The sequence below is a fragment of the Lissotriton helveticus genome, chromosome 1_2, assembly GCF_964261635.1.
Source record: "Lissotriton helveticus chromosome 1_2, aLisHel1.1, whole genome shotgun sequence".
NCBI lineage: Eukaryota > Metazoa > Chordata > Amphibia > Caudata > Salamandridae > Lissotriton > Lissotriton helveticus.
The window spans coordinates 327,186,077-327,202,126 of NC_136058.1; the positions used below are offsets into that span (position 1 = coordinate 327,186,077).

A 16,050-nucleotide genomic window follows, 5' to 3' on the forward strand; every position below is an offset into this window, starting at 1 on the left:
TTCCGGAACATCTTAGTATGATCCTCTCACTCTTTCATGATGTACTGATATTTTGTCATTCTGATTTTACTGAAAAGCTGGGGATATAGCTCAGTGGTAGAGCATTTGACTGCAGATCAAGAGGTCCCTGGTTCAATTCCGGGTGTCCCCTCACCCTATTTTGATTCTGTTGTTTGTAATTGGGACATTTCATCAATTCCATTTGGATCATCTTTGACAGAGTCAGTGTTCCCTTGGATATTGCACTTTAATAGCATTTCAGTGTTTCCTGCTCAAAACCTGCGAGTAAATCCAGTTTTTAACACTCAGCTTGTTATTCCCTTTGGGAAATTTCTGAAACATCATTGATCAATTTTGGAATTCGGCTTTTCCTTTCACAGCACTAAACAAAGGGAATGTGTGGTAAATAAATAAATAATACCTCTCTTTTTGAATGCATAAATGAATAACAGATAGCTCAATAAATAAGAGTCAAGATTCGAGGTAGTAGGAGTTTGCAGGTTTAATACGGCATAAGGACAGGAACAGGACAACCTGCACAGGAATAGGATGGCAAGCCCTGGCAGCGCTGCCGGGGTCAGGATCTGGACAAGAAGGCTAGCGTGGTATTTAATAACAGATACATGAGCATATATACATAACGCAAACACATAGCATTACATTGCAATAGGCGTAGCAGTGGGTGGAGCAATAGGCGTGACGCGTAGCAGTCGCGAAAGATAAGGGTGAAAAAGAGGTGTAACAGGGCGTATACATAGACATGTGATGCAAACGTAACAGAATATGTCATGAATGGGGTGGAAACCATGGAGGGGGCTACCTAAGGAGCCGGGACCTCTAACCTGATGGTGCGCGCAAACTGGCAATGACGTGTTACTAGGAGAAGCTGGGGGCTACGAACTCTGTGCTAGGAGCAGAGACTGAAGTCTGGAGAGTCAGGGCGACATGTACCTAAGCAGTATCTAGTATCTGATGTTTAGAGAACATGTTGATAGAATCCAAATGTTATCGGGGTAAAGGCGAACAGACTCTAAGACTGGAGCATGCATTATTCTACATGTAGTGCGTGATGAAGAATATTAAATGACCATTAAATGCAGTATTTCTCTTACATAGAGACGTAGAGGCTAGACAATGACGGAAACTATTGATGCGATTCAGTAGCTTTAGGAATGCAGAGAAGGAGGGCTGTACTGATAACTCGAATCATAACATACTCTTGGCAGACTCAGAGGCAGAGCCAGGCTGAACCGGGCACTGTGAGGCAGGAAGTAAGTGAAGGGTCGAGGATACAGGCGGGGGCTGTATCGCTCCTCAGCGAGGCTTCAGGGGACAGGAGCTGAATCTGGTGTCCAGGCCCTTTTGAGGCCTAGAAACGGAGACTTTACAATGGAATAACGTGCACACTGAGAAACGTGGCAACGTAGCTTTACATAGGCCTGATATTCGTAGTATTCACGAGAACTGGAAACTGACATACTAAAGGTGGACACAACTATAATTGCGTCTTTAATCGAACATGGGGAATAACATATGCATATTAATCATGCACATATAACATATGATGGAGGACGCGTAGGGACACAGAACATGGCAAAATTTACTTTTCCACATTCCCTCCTTGTCACTACGTTTCCTTCAGGAAACATCAATATTCATGATACCATCTATTATTTCGTACAGTATCATTTGCTCGTCTCGAATTTTCTTGGAACGGGTTTTAGAACGGGGCTTGGGACTAGGAATACAAGAGGTAGCACAGATGCCGCAAATCGCAGGGCCACATTGTATACAGAGGCAGCAGCTGAATATGATCGCTACTGCAATACCTAGAAAGGACAAGACTTTCCATCCCCAGGCGGAAATTATATTCCAGAACCAACCGGACCATGTCCAGGTGCCTGGATCTTGGTGTAACAGATGGGCAATTTTATGGAGTCTGGTTATAGCTGAATAAACAGACGGCGCGTTATTTGGAATGAAAATGCAGCAACTAGATCCGATGACTCTACAGGCCCCGCCCCTATCGGCCAATATGACGTCAAGGACGAGACGATTCTGGAGCACGACAATTCTCATAAAGGATTGTTCCTCGGTTAAATTACTTAGAGCAGAAGTAGTCTCAATTACTACTGCTTCAAGGGTTCTGGTTAACCTACGTATCAGTTTACTATTCACAACTGTACCTAAATAAGGGAAGACACCTTTATTGATATCTATATATTGTTCTAGAGCAGTTTCAGTATAATCGACAATCGGGAGGTTTCTCTTGTGTCTAGTATGTACTAGGTGGGAATTCCTATGGTAGTCGGGTGGGGCTAGAAAAACCGGTGGCAGTAGGAAGGCAATGTAACAGGTTCCCTCCCAATCGAGGGGCAGACGAACATATGCGGTCTGACCACAAATAAAATAAGAATGACGTGAAGCTTTGAAAATAGATTTCCCACTGTCACTATACTTGACAATAGTAGTACAATCACTATGTCCTACATGTACGGAACCATTATTTCGGACACATAATTCGCCTTTGACTGGTAGTACCAAAATTGCAGGTAAGTCTGGAGTAGTATCAGACTGAACATTCAGGACCATGAAATTCGAAGAATAATTACCTAAATTATACACTTCATTTTCTAGATCTAACCCGGTTCTGTGGGGGAGACCTTGCTTGTCTGGAAAACATGTACTGTTAAGAAAAGACATATCTGTTGAGGATGACGTTAACGTGGACCATGCTCCACATGAACCATTATGTGAAAAAGGATAAGGAAAGAGTGGCAGAACTCCCTTCGGTGTCTGAAAAGGGGGGAGTCGACCACACACCCAACAATTAGTGGCATTGCTGGTCTGGTGTGAATAATGTAACATGCGGATGAAAGAATTATTTCGCATAGCGAGGCGGTAAGAGAGTTCATGAGGAGGCAGATCACTAAACGTGTGCTCCACCGTAACATTAGCAGACTTATTTACATGAGAAACTGGAAAATACAGGTAAAATGCATAACTGGTGCAGGAAATCATAATGCTGAGAAATAATATGAAACATAGAAAAACGATAAATCGGATTGAGTTTTGACTAACTCTCTCACTATGGGGGTCTATTTTATACATGTCAGAAACAGTCTAACCGTTTCACCTAGGGGAGGACTTAGACAATCAAACTGGCTGACTTATTTTACTAGACCGGAGTTTCAACTTATACTCCTGCTGCGGAGTTTTCTCTAACAGGGAGGGTGCAGTATCATTGTTCTTTGCGGGACAGTCCTTAAGAATAGTACTTTGGTAATCCTTCAAATCCTGGGAAATGTTCTTTGAGACCGGTTTCAGTCCATAAAACTTCTTTATATGTGAAAGATGCACCCAGCCTTTGCGTCCCTCCAACTTCACGGCTGTACGGGTGGCGAGGAGGACCTGTCGGGGCTCCTTCCAGCGAGGCTCTAGCGGACTTGAGCGGTCAAAATTTCGCACCAGGACCATGGATCCTGGAACGATTTCATGCGGTGCCACCTCGGTATTGTCTGGAAATGCGGCGGCAACCTGTGAACGACAAGAGTTGAGGGCAGACATCAAGGAAGCTAGGTAATCTGTCAGCATATTACTTGAAACATCGGTAATACTTCGGGGTCTGGGTGTACCCCACATGTTAGGGGGGCGGCCGAAAACTACCTCATACGGGGACAGACCTGATCTGGAATGTGCGACCATGCGCATATAGAACAAAGCGACTGGCAGAGCTACTAGCCAGTCCACACCTTTCTCTTTACATACTTTGGCGATGCGGATTTTCAGGGTCTGGTTATGTCTCTCTACGAGACCTGCTGCTTCAGGGTGGCGTACACAATGGAACTTCCACTGGTACCCTAACAAAAGGGAAACATGCTTCATTAACTCTGAGGAGAATGGCTGGCCGTTATCAGAATATACGACCCTAGGGAGTCCATAACGGGGGAAGAACTCACGAACCAACTGCTTGGCAGTGGTCGCGGCTGTGTAATCTGGGACTGGATATGCTTCTGTCCACCTGGACAAAGCGCATACAACTACGAGGACATACTTGAAACCTCGACATCGCTCCATCTGAATATAATCCATCTGGAGGACTTCAAAAGGGTGGTCAGGAGGTTGGAATCCACCTTGTTCCACCGGGACACTTTTACCTGGATTAAACTGACAACATATCATACAGGTACGGACTTTCTGCTTGGCTGCAGCTCGTAAATGCTTGTTGAACCAAATGTTCTGGATACTGTCTAACATAGCTTTTTCTCCTAAATGTGCTGGACTATGTGCGGTATTGATAATGACTTGAACCATAGAGTCGGGGAGAAACCAAGTGGCTTTTCCTTTCGTTAACCATCCTTGATCTGTCTGGACCCCTCCTTGTTCGGACCATTTCTTGATTTCTTCGGGAGTAGCATGTAACTGGATATCTATGACATCTTGAGTAGGGTCCTTAACTGTCATACATGTAGTCGGATCTGGAGTGTGTGTCATGTTAGCTGGAATGTCTGGAGTCTGAGCTGTAAGCTTGGCTGTGCGATCTGCTAGATCATTACCCTGGGAAATAATGTCAGTAACTTTCGTGTGTGCCTTGCATTTCATGATAGCAATGGATGTCGGTAAATGTATTGCATCTAACAGAGCTTGAATAAGGAGACCATGCTGAATCTTGGTTCCATGAGAAGTCATGAAACCTCTCTCCTGCCAGAGCACTCCAAAGTCGTGTACAACTCCAAATGCGTAGCGTGAATCTGTGTAAACATTAACTTTCCGGTTCTTGGCGTGTATGCAGGCTTGTGTCAGAGCAACTAGCTCTGCTGCTTGAGCGGACAGGGTGTCAATACGGTGTGTCTCAATAACTTCAGTGTCAGTGGTCACTGCATACGCGGCGACTAGTTCTCCTGTACTTGTTCTCATACATGAACCATCCACATAAAGTGTCAGGTCGGGATCTGGTAATGGAATATCTGTCAGATCTTGTCTTGGCTTGGTCGTGATGTTAACTACTTCCACACAATCATGTGTGTCAGAATTCGAAGTAACTGACGGTAACAGTGTAGCAGGATTTAAAACGTTGCAGCGTCTGATTTCTATATGTGGCTGAAACAGTGTCAATTCATAACCTGTTAAACGTGCAATTGTCAAGTGCTGAGTCTGTGTTCGGTTTAAAAGAACTTCCACGGAGTGTGGGACTTGTACTGTCAGGGAGTGTCCTAATACTATGGAATCACTTTGTCTGATAGCTAGTGCTGTGGCTGCAACTGACTTGAGGCACGCAGGGAGAGCCTGGGCTACAGGATCTAATGTGCTCGAAAAATAAGCACAGGGCTTGTACTGTCCTGCTTGATCTTGTGTGAGGACAGATAATGCTGTACCTTCGCGTTCTGTGACGAAAAGTGTAAAAGGCTTACTGTAGTTTGGTGTAGCTAGAACTGGAGCTTGACATAAAGCTTTCTTTAACTCATTGAAGCTAAGTGTATGTTCAGATGTCCAAGGGAGGACAGTCGATACGGCTGCCTCCTGTGTCGTTAACTGTATCAGTGGCTTGGCTAGAAATGCATACTGAGGAATCCATTGTCGGCAGTAAGAAGTAAGGCCGATAAAAGCACGTACCTCCTTCTGGGTCTTGGGCTGAGGAAGACTCGCTATTAACTGGATACGGTCAGGTGTCAACTGCCTACCCCTCTTGGACAGTAAGTGTCCTAAGTAGACCACTTGCTGGACACAGAATTGAAGCTTCGAAGGGGACACCTTGTGCCCCATCTCGGCTAGGAAATACAGAACTGTGAGGGATGCTCGCTCGCAAGCACGTTCAGAACGGGCTGTGACCAGGAGATCATCGACATACTGGAGCAGGGCAGTGTCAGTTGGCATGTGAACATTATCAAGTTGTCTCTTAAGTGCTTGACTGTAAATACTAGGGCTTTCTGTGAAACCTTGAGGAGCTCGTGTGAACATATAGCTCCTTCCATTTAAACAGAATCCGAAAAGAAACTGGCTGTCTGGATGAATGGGAACACTGAAAAACGCGTTCTTGAGGTCGATTACAGTAAAGAACATGGCTTCGGAATCAATGGCTGTTAATAGGGAAGAGATATCTGGGACCACTGGGTACTGAGGAATAATACATTTATTAAGCTCTCGTAGGTCAATCACTAATCGATATACTGGGGGTGCATTTGGATCAGTACGTTTCATGACTGGAATGATCGGAGAATTGCATACATTGGAGTCAGTTTCTACAACTACTCCTTGAGCGATGAGCTCGTCAATAATTTTGGATAAAGCTGCTACAGCCTCAGGTGGCAATCTGTACTGCCTGATTCGTGGTAACACTACACCTGGCTTGAGAGTCACACGATGGGGTGTGATTTGCATATAACCTACATCAGTTGGACCTTGCGCCCATAAATGCTGCGGAACATTAGACAATCTGGGATCAAAATCTCGTAATACATAGTGACCCTTAAAGTCACGCAGGAACAATCGTATTCCCTCTGGGGAACAGCATATAACTGCACCTAACTCTTTCAGTGTTTTAATACCTAATAGATTCTCTGGACATGACTTAGTAAGTAACAGATCAGTAGTACGAGACAATGGACCTACTTCCAGAGTAACTGGCTTTGATATTTCATTTACAATGGGTTTTCCTGAAAATCCAAGGGAAACATTTCTTGAGCCTGAGAGCGGAGCCCCTGGAACTTCGGCGTGGCTAATTGTGGTCCTACTTGCCCCTGTATCAATCAAAAACTTTCTGTCTTTCCCTAACACTTGACTGTGAACATAGGGACCTTCTTGATCTACAGGTATCTCGATGAGAGGCAAGCCTACCTCCCTCTCTAGGCTGTTTCATGAATACGGTTGATACTCTGGATACTCGGACTGTGCATACTGGTACATCTGCTGTGTAACATGCTGTGTTGCAGCGATGGGCTGCGGTGCTGTAACTGTCTGTGGTGCATTCTGTGGCTGAGGAGTCTGTGAAACTTGTTCTTGTCTAGGTGGACGTGGTCTTTCTTTAGTCTTACCAGTAGCTATGTTGTGTTTCAGAACTGCACACTCGTTTATAAAATGACCTGGCTGTTTACAATAATTGCAGTTCCCTTTAACGGGAGCTGCAGGATGACTGGCTTGATTCGGACCCCTCTTCTGACTGTCTTGAGGAACAGATTGTGCAACTAGTACTTTCATTTTCGTGTCTTTCATACGTTTTCTCTCGTGTTCTTGCTCTTCTCTGATTCTATTCTGGTGGTATTGGAGCATCTGTAACATCTGGGACGGGGTATTAGCTTGCCAGGTACTTTCGACTTTCAAAACTCGATTTTTAATTGGTGGACTTGAATTCTCGACTAATTTAGTAACAAAAAGGTGAGGGTATGACTCACTACTTGTCTTGAGGCCACTGTTGATGCTAAAACATTTCTCAAATCTAGAATAAAAATCACTAATGTCTTCGTCTTGTTTCTGTTTACAGGCTGAGATTGCATCCCAGTCTTCCTTTTTCGTTGTTAACAATCTGGGTAAAACTTGAATCAATAATTCAGGTAATTCTTTACATTTCGCTCCAAGACCGGTACCTGGTACTCGTGCCTTATCTTCAGCTTCTAGAACTGCCCAATCGATCTTTTTCTCTCCCACCTCCCATTCTTTTTCCTTGAGCTTTTCATACACCCCTGTGGGCAGCAGAACCTTTAACATTTTAATTATATCTGGATACGTGTATTCTCCCATACGGAGCATGTCTTTTAATTCTCGATGGAACCCTGCTGGATCTTTATCATGACAGGGGATTAATTTTTTCATCTCTAAGAGTTCCATCTTTGTGATCGGGGTGTAAACAAACACTCGTTCTAGTTCGCCACCCGTTCCTCTAACTGGGTGGACTTCTCGTAACGGATTCTGTCTCTCCATGTAAAATGGTTTACTTTCTGGGGGTGAGACATGAACAAAATGCGGGTTCAAAAACGTTCTATATTTGTGACGCTGTTCTAGATATAATATGGCACTTATGCCATGCTTCTGATACATAAAATGACCTGGACTGTCCCTAGGCGGGACAGGAACTGCTGCTTCCAGCAGACCCTTTCTAGTTTTTAACTGACGTAACTTAGAAAACAAGGGCATGACTGAACTGTAACTGAGACACAATACGTAATTATACAATAAACACGATAACTACTTCACACTCATACCACAACATCAAAATACATGAAGAACATTTAGAATAACAGTTCGAACAGAATACAACCTGGAATACAGGACACAGAATACCTGAATTTTCTCGAGAACAGAACTGACTAGAACAGAAACTAGATGCACTGCTGAAACAGTACGAAACTTACCGGTCTCATACAGAGACACGTCAGGACCCGTATCCACCGAAGTGGACACTTCGTTTGTGGGTCTGTGTACCACCAACCCACGGACCAGAGTCAATTAAATTGACCCTGTCTAGATACTACCCCAGTAACGGTACTCACCGGGCAGCAAGAACGGAAGGCCTCGGACTGGACTGGACTGCTACGACGACGGACGACGAACTTCGGACTTCAGTTACGGGTGGACCTCCGGATACCTCGGACCTTGGACTCTCGGCTTGGGCTCTGGTCGGGACTCGCCGCGTTCCTCCACCGCCTCGTCTGGATGCTGGACCGCCTCCTCCGTCTCCTCCGTGGGCCTGAGGGATACTTGAAGCAGAAATATCTGCACGTGCACGGTATGGTTCCGTCACGGCTGCAGAGGGTCAGGGTGCCGGCGTGGCTTCACCGGCGCGTGGGGAAAGGGCAAGTCCCTGTTCGGGCGCCATTATGTGGTAAATAAATAAATAATACCTCTCTTTTTGAATGCATAAATGAATAGCAGATAGCTCAATAAATAAGAGTCAAGATTCGAGGTAGTAGGAGTTTGCAGGTTTAATACGGCATAAGGACAGGAACAGGACAACCTGCACAGGAATAGGATGGCAAGCCCTGGCAGCGCTGCCGGGGTCAGGATCTGGACAAGAAGGCTAGCGTGGTATTTAATAACAGATACATGAGCATATATACATAACGCAAACACATAGCATTACATTGCAATAGGCGTAGCAGTGGGTGGAGCAATAGGCGTGACGCGTAGCAGTCGCGAAAGATAAGGGTGAAAAAGAGGTGTAACAGGGCGTATACATAGACATGTGATGCAAACGTAACAGAATATGTCATGAATGGGGTGGAAACCATGGAGGGGGCTACCTAAGGAGCCGGGACCTCTAACCTGATGGTGCGCGCAAACTGGCAATGACGTGTTACTAGGAGAAGCTGGGGGCTACGAACTCTGTGCTAGGAGCAGAGACTGAAGTCTGGAGAGTCAGGGCGACATGTACCTAAGCAGTATCTAGTATCTGATGTTTAGAGAACATGTTGATAGAATCCAAATGTTATCGGGGTAAAGGCGAACAGACTCTAAGACTGGAGCATGCATTATTCTACATGTAGTGCGTGATGAAGAATATTAAATGACCATTAAATGCAGTATTTCTCTTACATAGAGACGTAGAGGCTAGACAATGACGGAAACTATTGATGCGATTCAGTAGCTTTAGGAATGCAGAGAAGGAGGGCTGTACTGATAACTCGAATCATAACATACTCTTGGCAGACTCAGAGGCAGAGCCAGGCTGAACCGGGCACTGTGAGGCAGGAAGTAAGTGAAGGGTCGAGGATACAGGCGGGGGCTGTATCGCTCCTCAGCGAGGCTTCAGGGGACAGGAGCTGAATCTGGTGTCCAGGCCCTTTTGAGGCCTAGAAACGGAGACTTTACAATGGAATAACGTGCACACTGAGAAACGTGGCAACGTAGCTTTACATAGGCCTGATATTCGTAGTATTCACGAGAACTGGATACTGACATACTAAAGGTGGACACAACTATAATTGCGTCTTTAATCGAACATGGGGAATAACATATGCATATTAATCATGCACATATAACATATGATGGAGGACGCGTAGGGACACAGAACATGGCAAAATTTACTTTTCCACAAATGGACTATGAAACCAATTGACAACTTTGTTATAATGTTTGGTGCTTTCTTGTATTGCACTGAAGAAATGGCGTATAAAACTTGGCAGCAAAGCAGTCAACTATTTCTCATTTCACCTGTGTCTTCAGTCTTACATATATTCCCCCTCTTCTCTGTGCATGCAAAGTATGTGCTTGTTTGAAGCACTTCATTTTTGTGCAACATAGGAACTATTTAATTTCTCCTTAAAAGCTCTGCCTACGTGCAAGATGTACGAACTATCATTGCAGTTGCAAGAAGGCTGGTCTGAAGAATCAGGCCATTTGCAAACGCAAAATGGCTTTTTATGATGTATTAAATGGAAGGTATTCGAAATGGGTGTTTGGGTGTACCTTCCAAATACCGAATTGTAGTGGTACGTAGAAATGTTTTTCCACCATAATTTGGCCCAAAACAATCATACTTCATCACCATCTCAGTGATTGTGGTAACCAATCCTCAAATGATAAGGTGTCCCGTAAAAACCTCTTCTCCTTTAAGAATGTTTCAAAACAATCATTGTATGTAGAGGCATTGGTCCTATGTACCACTGCCTATTCAAATAAAATAACAATGAAACAAATAAATCTGTTTTTTAAATGATCCAGTTTTCCTTTCATAAATAATATTAAGGACTACTTCTCCTGTTCCACAGTTTCAAGGTTGTACTTTCTGGCACAACTTAGTAAGATCCTCACACTCTTTCATGATGTACTGATATTTTGTCATTCTGATTATACTGCAAAGCTGGGGATATAGCTCAGTGATAGAGCATTTGACTGCAGATCAAGAGGTCCCTGGTTCAAATCCGGGTGTCCCCTCACCCTATTTTGATTCTGTTGTTTGTAATTGGGACTGTTCATCAATTCCATTTGGATCATCTTTGACAGAGTCAGTGTTCCCTTGGATATTGCACTTTAATAGCATTTCAGTGTTTCCTGCTCAAAACCTGTGAGTAAATGCAGTTTTTAACAATCAGCTTGTTATTCCCTTTGGGAAATTTCTGAAACATCATTGATCAATTTTGGAATTCGGCTCTTCCTTTCACATCACTAAACAAAGGGAATGGACTATGAAACCAATTGACAACTTTGTTATACTGTTTGGTGCTTTCTTGTATGGCACTGAAGAAATGGCGTATAAAACTTTGCAGCGAAGCAGTCAACTATTTCTCATTTCACCTGTGTCTTCAGTCTTACATATATTCCACCTCTTCTCTGTGCATGCAAAGTATGTGTTTGTTTGAAGCACTTCATTTTTGTGCAACGTAGGAACTATTTAATGTCTCCTTAAAAGCTCTGCCTACGTGCAAGATGTACGAACTATCATTGCAGTTGCAAGAAGGCTGGGCTGAAGAAAGAGGCCATTTGCAAACGCAAAATGGCTTTTTATGATGTATTAAATGGAAGGTATTCGAAATGGGTGTTTGGGTGTACCTTCCAAATACCGAATTGTAGTGGTACGTAGAAATGTTTTTCCACCATAATTTGGCCCAAAACAATCATACTTCATCATCATCTCCGTGATTGTGGTAACCAATCCTCAAATGATAAGGTGTCCCGTAAAAACATCTTCCCCTTTAAGAATGTTTCAAAACAATCATTGTATGTTGAGGCATTGGTCTTATGTACCACTGCCTATTCAAATAAAGTAACAATGAAACAAATAAATCTGTTTTTTAAATGATCCAGTTTTCCTTTAATAAATGATATTAAGGACTACTTCTCCTGTTCCACAGTTTTAAGGTTGTACTTTCTGGCACAACTTAGTATGATCCTCACACTCTTTCATGATGTACTGATATTTTGTCATTCAGATTTTACTGAAAAGCTGGGGATATAGCTCGGTGGTAGAGCATTTGACTGCAGATCAAGAGGTCTCTGGTGCAAATCCGGGTGTCCCCTCACCCTATTTTTATTCTGTTGTTTGTAATTGGGACTTTTTTTATCAATTCCATTTGGATCTTCTTTGACAGAGTCAGTGTTCCCTTGGATATTGCACTTTAACAGCATTTCAGTGTTTCCTGCTCAAAACCTGTGAGTAAATGCAGTTTTTAACACTCAGCTTGTTATTCCCTTTGGGGAATTTCTGAAACATCATTGATCAATTTTGGAATTCGGCTCTTCCTTTCACAGCACTAAACAGAGGGAATGGACTACGAAACCAATTGAAAACTTTGTTATACTGTTTTGTGCTTTCTTGTATTGGACTGAAGAAATTACGTATACAACTTGGCAGCGAAGCAGTCAATCTATTTCTCATTTCACCTGTGTCTTCAGTCTTACATATATTCCACCTCTTCTCTGTGCATGCAAAGTATTTGTTTGTTTGAAGCACTTCATTTTTGTGCAACGTAGGAACTATTTAATTTCTCCTTAAAAGCTCTGCCTACGTGCAAGATGTACGAACTATCATTGCAGTAGCAAGAAGGCTGGTCTGAAGAATCAGGCCATTTGCAAACGCAAAATGGCTTTTTCTGATGTATTAAATGGAAGGTATTCGAAAGGGGTGTTTGGGTGTACCTTCCAAATACCGAATTGTAGTGGTACGTAGAAATGTTTTTCCACCATAATTTGGCCCAAAACAATCATACTTCATCACCATCTCAGTGATTGTGGTAACCAATCCTCAAATGATAAGGTGTCCCGTAAAAACATCTTCCCCTTTAAGAATGTTTCAAAACAATCATTGTATGTTGAGGCATTGGTCCTATGTACCACTGCCTATTCAAATAAAATAACAATGAAACAAATAAATCTGTTTTTTAAATGATCCAGTTTTCCTTTAATAAATTATATTAAGGACTACTTCTCCTGTGCCACAGTTTTAAGGTTGTACTTTCTGGCACAACTTAGTATGATCCTCACACTCTTTCATGATGTACTGATATTTTGTCATTCAGATTTTACTGAAAAGCTGGGGATATAGCTCAGTGGTAGAGCATTTGACTGCAGATCAAGAGGTCTCTGGTTCAAATCCGAGTGTCCCCTCACCCTATTTTGATTCTGTTGTTTGTAATTCGGACTTTTCATCAATTCCATTTGGATCATCTTTGACAGAGTCAGTGTTCCCTTGGATATTGCACTTTAATAGCATTTCAGTGTTTCCTGCTCAAAGCCTGTGAGTAAATGCAGTTTTTAACACTCGGCTTGGTATTCCCTTTGGGAAATTTCTGAAACATAATTGATCAATTCTGGAATTCAGCTCTTCCTTTCACAGCACTAAACAAAGGGAATGGACTATGAAACCAATTGACAACTTTGTTATACTGTTTGGTGCTTTCTTGTATTGCACTGAAGGAATGGCGTATAAAACTTGGCAGCAAAGCAGTCAATCTATTTCTCATTTCACCTGTGTCTTCAGTCTTACATATATTCCACCTCTTCTCTGTGCATGCAAAGTATGTGTTTGTTTGAAGCACTTCATTTTTGTGCAACATAGGAACTGTTTAATTTCTCCTTAAAAGCTCTGCCTACGTGCAAGATGTACCAACTATCATTGCAGTTGCAAGAAGGCTGGTCTGAAGAATCAGGCCATTTTCAAACGCAAAATGGCTTTTTCTGATGTATTAAATGAAAGGTATTCGAAAGGGGTGTTTTGGGTGTACCTTCCAAATACCGAATTGTAGTGGTACGTACAAATGTTTTTCCACCATAATTTGGCCCAAAACAATCATACTTCATCACCATCTCCGTGATTGTGGTAACCAATCCTCAAATGATAAGGTGTCCCGTAAAAACCTCTTCCCCTTTAAGAATGTTTCAAAACAATCATTGTATGTAGAGGCATTGGTCCTATGTACCACTGCCTATTCAAATAAAATAACAATGATACAAATAAATCGATTTTTTAAATGATCCAGTTTTCCTTTAATAAATAATATTAAGGACTACTTCTCCTGTTCCACAGTTTCAAGGTTGTACTTTCTGGCACAACTTAGTATGATCCTCACACTCTTCATGATGTACTGATATTTTGTCATTCTGATTTTACTGAAGAGCCTGGGATATAGCTCAGTGGTAGAGCATTTAACTGCAGATCAAGAGGTCCCTGGTTCAATTCCGGGTGTCCCCTCACCCTATTTTGAATTTGTTGTTTGTAATTGGGACTGTTCATCAATTCCATTTGGATCATCTTTGACAGAGTCAGTGTTCCCTTGGATATTGCACTTTAATAGCATTTCAGTGTTTCCTGCTCAAAGCCTGTGAGTAAATGCAGTTTTTAACACTCGGCTTGGTATTCCCTTTGGGAAATTTCTGAAACATCATTGATCAATTTTGGAATTCGGCTCTTCCTTTCACAGCACTAAACAAAGGGAATGGACTATGAAACCAATTGACAACTTTGTTATACTGTTTGGTGCTTTCTTGTATTGCACTGAAGAAATGGCGTATAAAACTTGGCAGCGAAGCAGTCAATCTATTTCTCATTTCACCTGTGTCTTCAGTCTTACATATATTCAACCTCTTCTCTGTGCATGCAAAGTATGTGTTTGTTTGAAGCACTTCATTTTTGTGCAACGTAAGAACTGTTTAATTTCTTCTTAAAAGCTCTGCCTACGTGCAAGATGTACGACCTATCATTGCAGTTGCAAGAAGGCTGGTCTGAAGAATCAGGCCATTTGCAAACGCAAAATGGCTTTTTCTGATGTATTAAATGGAACGTATTCGAAAGGGGTGTTTCGGTGTACCTTCCAAATACCGAATTGTAGTGGTACGTAGAAATGTTTTTCCACCATAATTTGGCCCAAAACAATCATACTTCATCACCATCTCCGTGATTGTGGTAACCAATCCTCAAATGATAAGGTGTTCCGTAAAAACCTCTTCCCCTTTAAGAATGTTTCAAAACAATCATTGTATGTAGAGGCATTGGTCCTATGTACCACTGCCTATTCAAATAAAATAACAATGAAACAAATAAATCTGTTTTTTAAATGATCCAGTTTTCCTTTAATAAATAATATTAAGGACTACTTCTCCTGTTCCACAGTTTCAAGGTTGTACTTTCTAGCACAACTTAGTATGATCCTCACACTCTTTCATGATGTACTGATATTTTGTCATTCTGATTTTACTGAAAAGCTGGGGATATAGCTCAGTGGTAGAGCATTTGACTGCAGTTCAAGAGGTCCCTGGTTCAAATCCGGGTGTCCTCTCACCCTATTTTGATTCTGTTGTTTGTAATTGGGACTTTTCATCAATTCCATTTGGATCATCTTTGACAGAGTCAGTGTTCCCTTGGATATTGCACTTTAATAGCATTTCAGTGTTTCCTGCTCAAAACCTGTGAGTAAATGCAGTTTTTAACACTCGGCTTGTTCTTCCCTTTGGGAAATTTCTGAAACATCATTGATCAATTTTGGAATTCGGCTCTTCCTTTCACAGCACTAAACAAAGGGAATGGACTATGAAACCAATTGACAACTTTGTTATACTGTTTGGTGCTTTCTTGTATTGCACTGAAGAAATGGCGTATAAAACTTGGCAGTGAAGCAGTCAATCTATTTCTCATTTCACCTGTGTGTTCAGTCTTACATATATTCCACCTCTTCTCTGTGCATGCAAAGTATGTGTTTGTTTGAAGCACTTAATTTTTGTGCAACGTAGGAACTATTTAATTACTCCTTAAAACCTCTGCCTACGTGCAAGATGTACGAACTATCATTGCAGTTGCAAGAAGGTTGGTCTGAAGAATCAGGCCATTTGCAAACGTAAAATGGCTTTTTCCGATGTATTAAATGGAAGGTATTCGAAAGGGGTGTTTGGGTGTACCTTCCAAATACCGAATTGTAGTGGTACGTAGAAATGTTTTTCCACCATAATTTGGCCCAAAACAATCATACTTCATCACCATCTCCGTGATTGTGGTAACCAATCCTCAAATGATAAGGTGTTCCGTAAAAACCTCTTCCCCTTTAAGAATGTTTCAAAACAATCATTGCATGTAGAGGCATTGGTCCTATGTACCACTGCCTATTCAAATAAAATAACAATGAAACAAAT

At 42.2% G+C, this 16,050-nt stretch overlaps 3 non-coding genes across 3 annotated transcripts; all 3 read left to right on the plus strand.

The window, feature by feature from the left end:
• Positions 1 to 79: 79 nt before the first annotated feature.
• TRNAC-GCA (transfer RNA cysteine (anticodon GCA)) lies at positions 80 to 151 on the plus strand. Its single transcript has one exon. It is a non-coding gene; the product is annotated as a tRNA-Cys (tRNA).
• Positions 152 to 10,794: 10,643 nt separating this feature from the next.
• TRNAC-GCA (transfer RNA cysteine (anticodon GCA)) lies at positions 10,795 to 10,866 on the plus strand. Its single transcript has one exon. It is a non-coding gene; the product is annotated as a tRNA-Cys (tRNA).
• A 4,265-nt stretch (positions 10,867 to 15,131) lies between these two features.
• TRNAC-GCA (transfer RNA cysteine (anticodon GCA)) lies at positions 15,132 to 15,203 on the plus strand. The gene has a single exon. It is a non-coding gene; the product is annotated as a tRNA-Cys (tRNA).
• Positions 15,204 to 16,050: the final 847 nt, after the last annotated feature.